At 41.8% G+C, this 8217-nt stretch overlaps 1 long non-coding RNA gene across 1 annotated transcript; it reads left to right on the forward strand.

Moving 5' to 3' along the window:
* Positions 1–1540: 1540 nt before the first annotated feature.
* On the forward strand, positions 1541–5635 carry LOC119014632. Its single transcript, XR_005073027.1, has 3 exons — positions 1541–1763; positions 4841–4948; positions 5512–5635. It is a non-coding gene; the product is annotated as an uncharacterized LOC119014632 (long non-coding RNA).
* Positions 5636–8217: the final 2582 nt, after the last annotated feature.

Consider the following 8217-nt stretch of genomic DNA (forward strand, 5'->3'; position numbering starts at 1 on the left):
GGGAAATCTCCATGTTTTCTTCTATTATTCAACCGCCTTCCTTTGAAAATGTGGCTTATGTATGATTGAACAGGGCTTAATTTTAGATGGGATTTTTTTGACAGGAGCACTTGCTATTTTTAAGTCCCGACTTCTGTCAGGCTGAAGGGATGTATGACAGGAGGACAGCTGCTGAACGACGTGGTTAATATCCACGCCGCTCGGTCACCTCGAGGAGCCGACGGCGAGCGATGCCGAGGGAACAAAAGCTGCAGGAAAAGAGGATCGATCAAGAAACCCTCAAAGTGCAAATATTCATGTCAACACGGTGAAATACACTGATGGAGAAGACTGAAGTACACGCTGATGGAAATTAATGGGTTTGACCTCACGGGGGTATTGATTAAAGTCAGAATGCTGCACGAAGGAGTGGAGACAAACATCTAGACACTCAAAATACACCAGTGGTCACCGAGAAACTGATTTATCCACTCAGTGTAGTCAGTGAACGCAACACAAATCACTAGGTGGTTGGTGCAAATACTTTGTTACTGCACTTCAGTAGATTTTTCAGGCATCTGTATCCGACAACTTCTGACTTTTCCTCCCAACATCTGAACTTTCTCCTTCCCTCATTTTTAAAAAACAGGTTTGTTACTTTAATTTGAGTTTTTTCAAACTTCCCAACATCACAAGACTGATTTCAGACGCAGCGAGACGAAACAAAGACGTAAGAAGTCGTAAACAGACAGAGAGGGAGGCTGGAATGTGGAGAAAAGGCGTGTTAGTGTCTCTTATCTGCAGAAAGTTTCAGGACGCTTCACCAACCCAACATGTGTCTATCTGACGTCCTGAGAATGAGACTCAACAATCAACTGTCTTTGTGGTGCGTTCAGGAACAACTGGGAGTATCTGTACTTCTAATTCTCCACCTCTGCAAGTCGTGGCTTTTGTCCACTGCAAGGACATTTTCTGTCAAATGTGTCTTAATCACATGTTCGTCCCCTTCACAGCTTCAGGGTCTGAAACAGAACACGGCCTGAGAGCTTTCTGATAAAGAGGCTGCTGAGATCACACTCAGGTGTGCTGATGGTGGAAGATACCATGTTTTACTGGGACGGGGGTTATTTTACTTTATGAATTAAAGGTATTTACTGGGAAGTAGTGATGAATAATATTAGTTTGACGTAAGAATGGGCAGTAAAGTTGAAGAATTGTGTAAAATGGCAGATAATTGAGATAATCAGCTGTTGGTTGAGTCCAGAGGGACTCAACATTTATAACCCTCAGTCAGTCAGATGAAGGCAGACAGTGTGAGACATGTTTTTTTTTACGTTCAAGTTTCTGCTTCTCAAACACATGCACAATGTTGTTTATTGCATTCAGAAGAAATAAAACCTTTCAACAAAACAAAAATGGCTTTTCATTGAACAAACAGTCTCAGCTCCTCTCGTGGGTGTGGCTGCACTAACAGCACAGGTGTAGGTCTTTAAGCACTTCACCATCCAACACTGAATTCAAAGGAAATGTATCTCAGAACATGAGCCAGATTCTCATTTTTCATCCTGAGGGATTTTACGTTGTGCAAATTCACAGCTCAGAGTAGAAAAGAGTGAAAAAACTCTCTATAAAAAAAACTCAGAGAATCATCAAAACAACCTTTTATCTCAGAATAAGTTAAATCCCAGTGTTAGTCACACACTTTGAGCCTTTCGTGGAGTCATCTGATGACGCGTGGAGCAGAGCGATGAGTGGTCACTGAGTGAAGGTTGAATATGACGAAGGTATTTCTTTCAAACAGATGAGGTCGGAAAAATCTTTGTCTCCCAGGGACGGTTCAAAATGTACCGGCAGGCTCCGGTGAATAATTCAAATACTGATAATGACATACAAACATTAGATTTCTGCAGTATAAAAGCACATTTAAGTGGTTTAGTTTAGTTTATTCAATAAGAAACAATACTAATTCATAAAAACACATTGCAATACATCCAAAAGTTTAATTTCCATCTGTGATCAACAGGCCAAGGTGTTGAGAAAGCTTCACTAAAATACAACAAGGCAAGAGAAAAAGAAAATATTGAAGTTGTACGCTGGCATTTTAGTGAGGGTTTGTTGGGTTTGGCTGACACAGCGGGAGGAAGGTTAAGAAACAAAAGGTGAGTTACATTTCGAAAAGCTAAATGTACGAAGCAATAAAAAAAACAGGCAACGTAAAAGGAAGATAAAAGACGAAACTAAGAGGGTGATCGAGAGGCAAAAGCTCGACACCAGGAGGAAAACAGGACGAACTGACAGACTTAAAAACAAAACGGCTAACGAACGAACGACTGTAAGTGCGCACAGAGAAAAGGAGGAAAAGGACAAAGACAGGAAGTGGAAAGTCACAAGACACCTGACGAGGAATCCTACAAAATAAAACAGGAAACATCTAAAGTGAAAACCAAAAACGATGACAGGTTCAGGAAGGAAGACTGCTCGTTAGATTCAGGTCGCAGCTTCATGAAGTTTGGTTAAATATCTTTACCAACAACTGAGATGTCAGTGTTTTGTCTCCTACAGATCACCTGGTTCCTCCTTCCTGTCTTCTTATTGAGACAAATATAAGAAAAATAATCCACCTCGGGGATAAAAGTCTGCGGACCACCGTCGTCGTCGTTGTTGTTTTGAAGCAGGGACTCTGTGCTCCCTCTGCTCTCAGAACATTACCTGTTATTTCCTACTTTTCCTTACGTGTCAGACTTATTTATGATTTTCAGCCTAAAGAGCGAAAAAAGAAAATGAGAGCCCACCGTCGAATCCCCGAGGCTTAAACCACCCAACAGAGTGAAACAGAGTTCAGCACACCTGCGTGCAGCCGGTCTGCAGAGGCTTACAGACGACGTCGTCTCATGCAAAGTTTTATGTTTACCTCTATATTTCCGACTGTTTCTTTCCCCGAGTCGTTTAAGACACTGTCGCTTTCTCCCAGCAGACACGACTGTAAACACTGAGGTTTGTTTAAATATGAAGCCACAGGAAATGAATCCTTTTGGATTACTGGCAACCAAAGAAATGAAAAGGAGACGATGGAGGGATTATACTAAAAAAAACATACCTGTAGGGTTAAATTGTATTTATCTTTTATTAAAAATGAGATCAAGGCTAACGATCTGATTCAGCTCCTTTAATCGCAGCCTCACTGGGAAGCTGTTAACCAGAGCTGCTGTTAATGAGATATTTTCATCAGTGAAAATAAGAACTGTAGCAAAAAGTACTCACATGACAGTTTCCTCTTTGACAGCGAGCCAATAAAACAAAGTTTTGCCCCGGAAAAAAAAAAAAGAAAAAAAAAAAGGTTTAATTGCAGAAGAATAGAACGCATCAAATATCCCATGTGAGAAATTGAGTCTAAGATGTGTGTGTGCTTCTCGCTATCAGCCCGTTTTAACTCACCCACAGGATTTTATAAACACTGTAAAATTGGATGAAGTCATATTTGGCAAAATGTTCCTGTGCAGCTCTGGTAATTTCCAACAGTTTTTTTTTACCCCAGGAAGAGGAATTTCATTTGATCTGTTTTCAGCAGAATTAACCAAATTAGATTCAGAGTATCATGAAACAGTTGGAAGCTGTTTCAGCGAGAACTCTGTGGTTAAAAGTAGATGATTACAGGACTTGGTTGCAGTGGAGCTGACGTCCAATTAGCCTGATGTTCGGTGTGATTGTCATCAGCGTTTCGCTCCGTCCCTCTGCGCCTCCATCACGTTATGATCTTGGCCGGAGTCCTAACTCCTGAACAGCCTCGTCTCCAGTTAGCGTTTTCTGCAGACCAGATATGTCCGTACGTAGGCGACATTTGCACCTTATTCTCACATTAAGCCTTCATTACCTAACTGTCTTATCAGGAGGTGGACCGGAGAACACCAGAGAGTTGCAGAACAGACGACAAGCCAGCCAAACCACTGCATACTTTTGATGAAGGACCACAGCGCTTCAACGTGACGACACTGTCCCAAGGTCTGCTTAAATAAACAATCATCAGCCATGTTTGTTGCGACAAAAAAGAGAAATCGCCGTGCCGCCTGCACCTGTGCCATGTGGCAAGAAAATCAACGGGACCTTGGGACATCTCCAGCTGTGTTTTCAACCTAAAAACACCTAAAGTTTGAACATATTATGGTTTTGCAGAAGCAGAAGATTTCTTCTCTTACTGACCTTCATCTCTCTCAGTCAGCGGAGATGTCGCCAGTCGCAACAAAAACATCAATATTCAACGGTCAGACTGCTGTTAGATGCATATGTTTATGTTTTAAACCTAACCAGACTGGCACAGTGTCATGATATGATATAAAAAAATGTAACATCCAAATATTATGATTAAAATTCATAAAATATTAGACCGAGTTTCAGGGTCTGAACAGTGAAACCTGCATTCCTTCTAATATCCAGCAGGAGGCGACACCACTGGTTTCAAAAATTAGTGCACTTGTACGTAAGCTTATGAGAAAATGAGCCCACTTCTCACTTGAAATTTCACCTCAGAGTTTATGTTCTCAATCCCTCGTTGGAAGACTTTAACAGAGCGTGAGGTTCGTTTTGTAAATTTCTGGTCCCATTTAGAGGAAAATGGACGATATGATGATTTAGGGGCGTGGCTACCTTGTGATTGATGAGTTGCAACCATGGCGTGTCCACAAAACCCAACGTGGAGATGGCCAAAGCTTTAAAATGGAAGTCCAGGGTCATACAAAAAAAAAAAACATATTAAAACGTTCATCGAAAACCTTTATTCGCTTTAATCTGATCCATGTGAGCCAAATAATAGGCTTTTTGTATGGAAGCTAACATGAGGACTTGTGTTTTCTCTGCTGGTGTCCAGGCTCTGACCTCGCTGGGACGGCGTGTCTGAAGGTCCCACACGTCGAGTATTATTAAACTCGATAAGAACTTCCATTGAAGTAACGTCAGGACATCACAACACAATCAGGTAATCACGGAGGGTAAACACACCCGGGTGGAATCACGAGCTGATATCTTCTAATCCAACCCGGCGAACAAATCACCGAAAAGGGGGAAACGCGGCAGGAAGCGTTTTCATTTTAGATAGTCATCTTCTCTCTGTTTGAAGTGACCAGAGATTGTCGTCCTATTTTCTGTCGCCGTCACCTGTCAAACGCCTCCTCCACGTCCTCCACCCTGACATCGCGGTGAGGGTGAAATGGGTGAGGATGTTGGGTGGAGTGATGGGGAGGAGGCGGTGGTGGTGGTGGGGTTACACGTGTGCACTTTCAAGAGCGCGACACTTGCCGTCTGGCAGTATTTGTGTGTTTGTGTATTTATTTTTTTATTTTGGAGGAGTTTGTCGAGCGTCCCCGTCAAATCCTGTCCCCCTCCCCACCTCCACCTCCACCTCCACCCCCATCCCCCCCCCGGAGGACGCTCGGGCGCTTGGCATGTTGACAAGAGCAGCTGCCTCAGTCAACCCTGCGCACTGATAAGAAGCAGCACATCTAAAGACTGAATAATGGCCTGCTGTCCTCACGCCTGCAGATCACTCCCATGCTGCAGGACAGCAGGGGACAGGCAATCAGCGCTCAATCTCTGGGTATCAGCAACAAGAAGAAGAAGAAAAAAATCAGAAGAAGCGGTTTATACAGTCGGCGGGAGACAGAAGGATGATGTGTTTACGTAGACGTCTGCACAACTGGGATGCACTCGTGCATGTACAGCCGAATGTACGAGGATCTGGTGCTTTTAGAGAATAAACACGTTTTTAAAAGTATCGATCAGTTGTCATACATGGACAGTGTGAGTGCAGGAACCTCAGTCTCGGAGAGGTCACGTTTGTATATTGCAAAACTGTGTCACAAAATCTAACACACAAACTTGACAATTTGGCCAGATGACTCATGCTGAAGCAAAAGACATATTAAGAGGGTTCATCTTCCGAGGAACACGATCATAACTGCAATTTTGAGATAAATGTATTGTGATTAAATGGATTAGTTTCAGCGTTAGCTCAATGGAAATAGCTACTTCATGCTGAGAAATGAGTCCATTCAAAATGATTTAAATTCATCCTCTTGGGACCATGAATGTTCATCCTTTGGGGAGCACGATTTTAAATGATGACCATCCATCTAGTATCTACTGACATATCTAACTTCCCGCTTTGACCTGATACTTGGTGATACTTGTCTAATATATGTAGTTACTGCACAGCTGTAAAGAGCAATAGGATATCCTCAAAATTCATCCTGCGGGGACCATGAATATTTGCACAGGATTGCTTCGAAAAAGGACATTTTAGTTACTATTTAACGGGAGGTGAGCGCAGAGGCACTGAGACGATCTTCATAAAATCACTTCCTTGGATTTTCCTGGAAAACTCGAGCCAAGTCCTTGACAAAGACCGTCTCGACATCCACAGGATTTGTGTAGGCAACCAAGACAGATGGAAGGTCTCGTCATATTAAAATCAGCTCACACACGGCCAATAAAAAAGTGATTAATACATGTAAATTGCTACGATTGTTAAATATAGTCTCATTTATCTAATATGTTTGAATTTCTAAGGAACAGGTCACTGGAGGTCATTGAACAGCTGCTGCCAATATACATTTTTATTGAAAACAACATGAGTTCAAGGTCATTTTTTGCTTCAATCTACATATAAAAAAAACCAAAAGCTTAATATGAGCGACTCCTTTTACTTTCACAGAAATGGGTTTGCTGGACTTTAACCCAGCCACTGTAAAAAAACTGGTGCCTCACTGGACTTTTATGAGCTTTTTTTGTGTGTGTGTGTGGAGGAAAATGTAATTAACGAAAAAGCACTTTGGTTCGGGTCAGAGAAACATCCTGGTTTCTGTTAAACCTTCTCAATAAAACCATATGTCTCAAGGCACTGCAGCTTCTTCTGTACCGAACATAATCTGACAAAATGATCACATTTTTGTTGCCCCTTTGTTCAGCAAACACAGAATATCATAACAACGAAAATGTGTTTCCTGGCGTGAACTCGTATATAAATGTATTTCCAGGAGACGACGGTTGTTTCAGGGAACCAGAGTCCATGACATGTTTCTTTTACCTTTTACCTTCAGCACTTTTAAATCCACCTGTATCAGAGGGTACTTTTTCTTCTTTTAGCATGAAAAGAGTAAGGCCCTTATCTCTGTCCTTCAAACGTCTTGTAAACAGGATTTGATGGACTAAAGCTCTCCGGTCCAGAAAGCAGAAGTGCTGCGAGCTCTGATGAGCATCGCTCCTCCTGCCCGGCTGAGGAAACTTCTCTCTGAAACTCACTCTCTGCATCAGCACACTCACCTACTGTCTGTCTGCAAATTATCAGCGGATGACAGTTTTACAATTCAGCGGGGACGATGAGATTATGCTTCTCAATCTAACTTACAGCTTGTGTGAATATTGCCTTCCAATATGTTTGTATCACAAGTGTCACATTAAGTTAGTCATTTTCTGCTGCAGTGCTGCAGTTTCTCCTCAGTGTAAAGATTTTAGGTCCATCAACCCCCCAGTTCTGCTTTTGTGGAAGATATAAAGTCTATGATGAGATTATCAGCAGTTACAGGGATAAAAGACAAATTGTACTTTTGGAGAAACAGATAACTTCTTAAACATTTTTTCATCGTTATATTATGAGTCTGTTTAAACTTTTCCACCCAAACTTTCGTCTTTTCTTTTCACTGTTGTCCTTTCTTTGTCCTCCCTGCTAACATGGGCTCAGATAAAACATTTATCTCTTATAAGATGTACTTTTTGTTACTGCAGGCCTCTAAAATCTCCATTTCAGAGATTCAGTGCAGCAGAGTGACACCACACTTTTTGTGTTTTTCTTTTTTACACTTGCGAGAAAATGCCAGAAATGTACGGGAGGAACACTAAGAGTGTTCTGGTTAAAGTTGGATTTAATTATTTATTTTTTGTGTCACTGGAGATCTGCATAAGATATGTTTGTAATTCCATGTTCGGTCCGTGTCAGATCCGCCAAGGTTTCACTCTGTTCTATGTGTTTGCTTCCACCGGCTGCGTTGTGTTTCTACTCTTGCAGCTCCGGCAGTCTGGACTCTTTCGTAGCAGATACGCAAGGCTTCTATCTCCGCCGGATGCTGGAGCATGACACATAAATTAAACTGATTTCAGCACAATGGCAACAAAACATCAGGTTCATTTTCAGAATAAAAGACTCTGTGAAGAGAAAGAGACAAATCTTCTTCTTTTTCTAATCCTGTGGCT

This window comes from Acanthopagrus latus, chromosome 23 (assembly GCF_904848185.1).
Source record: "Acanthopagrus latus isolate v.2019 chromosome 23, fAcaLat1.1, whole genome shotgun sequence".
NCBI classification, from domain to species: Eukaryota; Metazoa; Chordata; class Actinopteri; order Spariformes; family Sparidae; genus Acanthopagrus; species Acanthopagrus latus.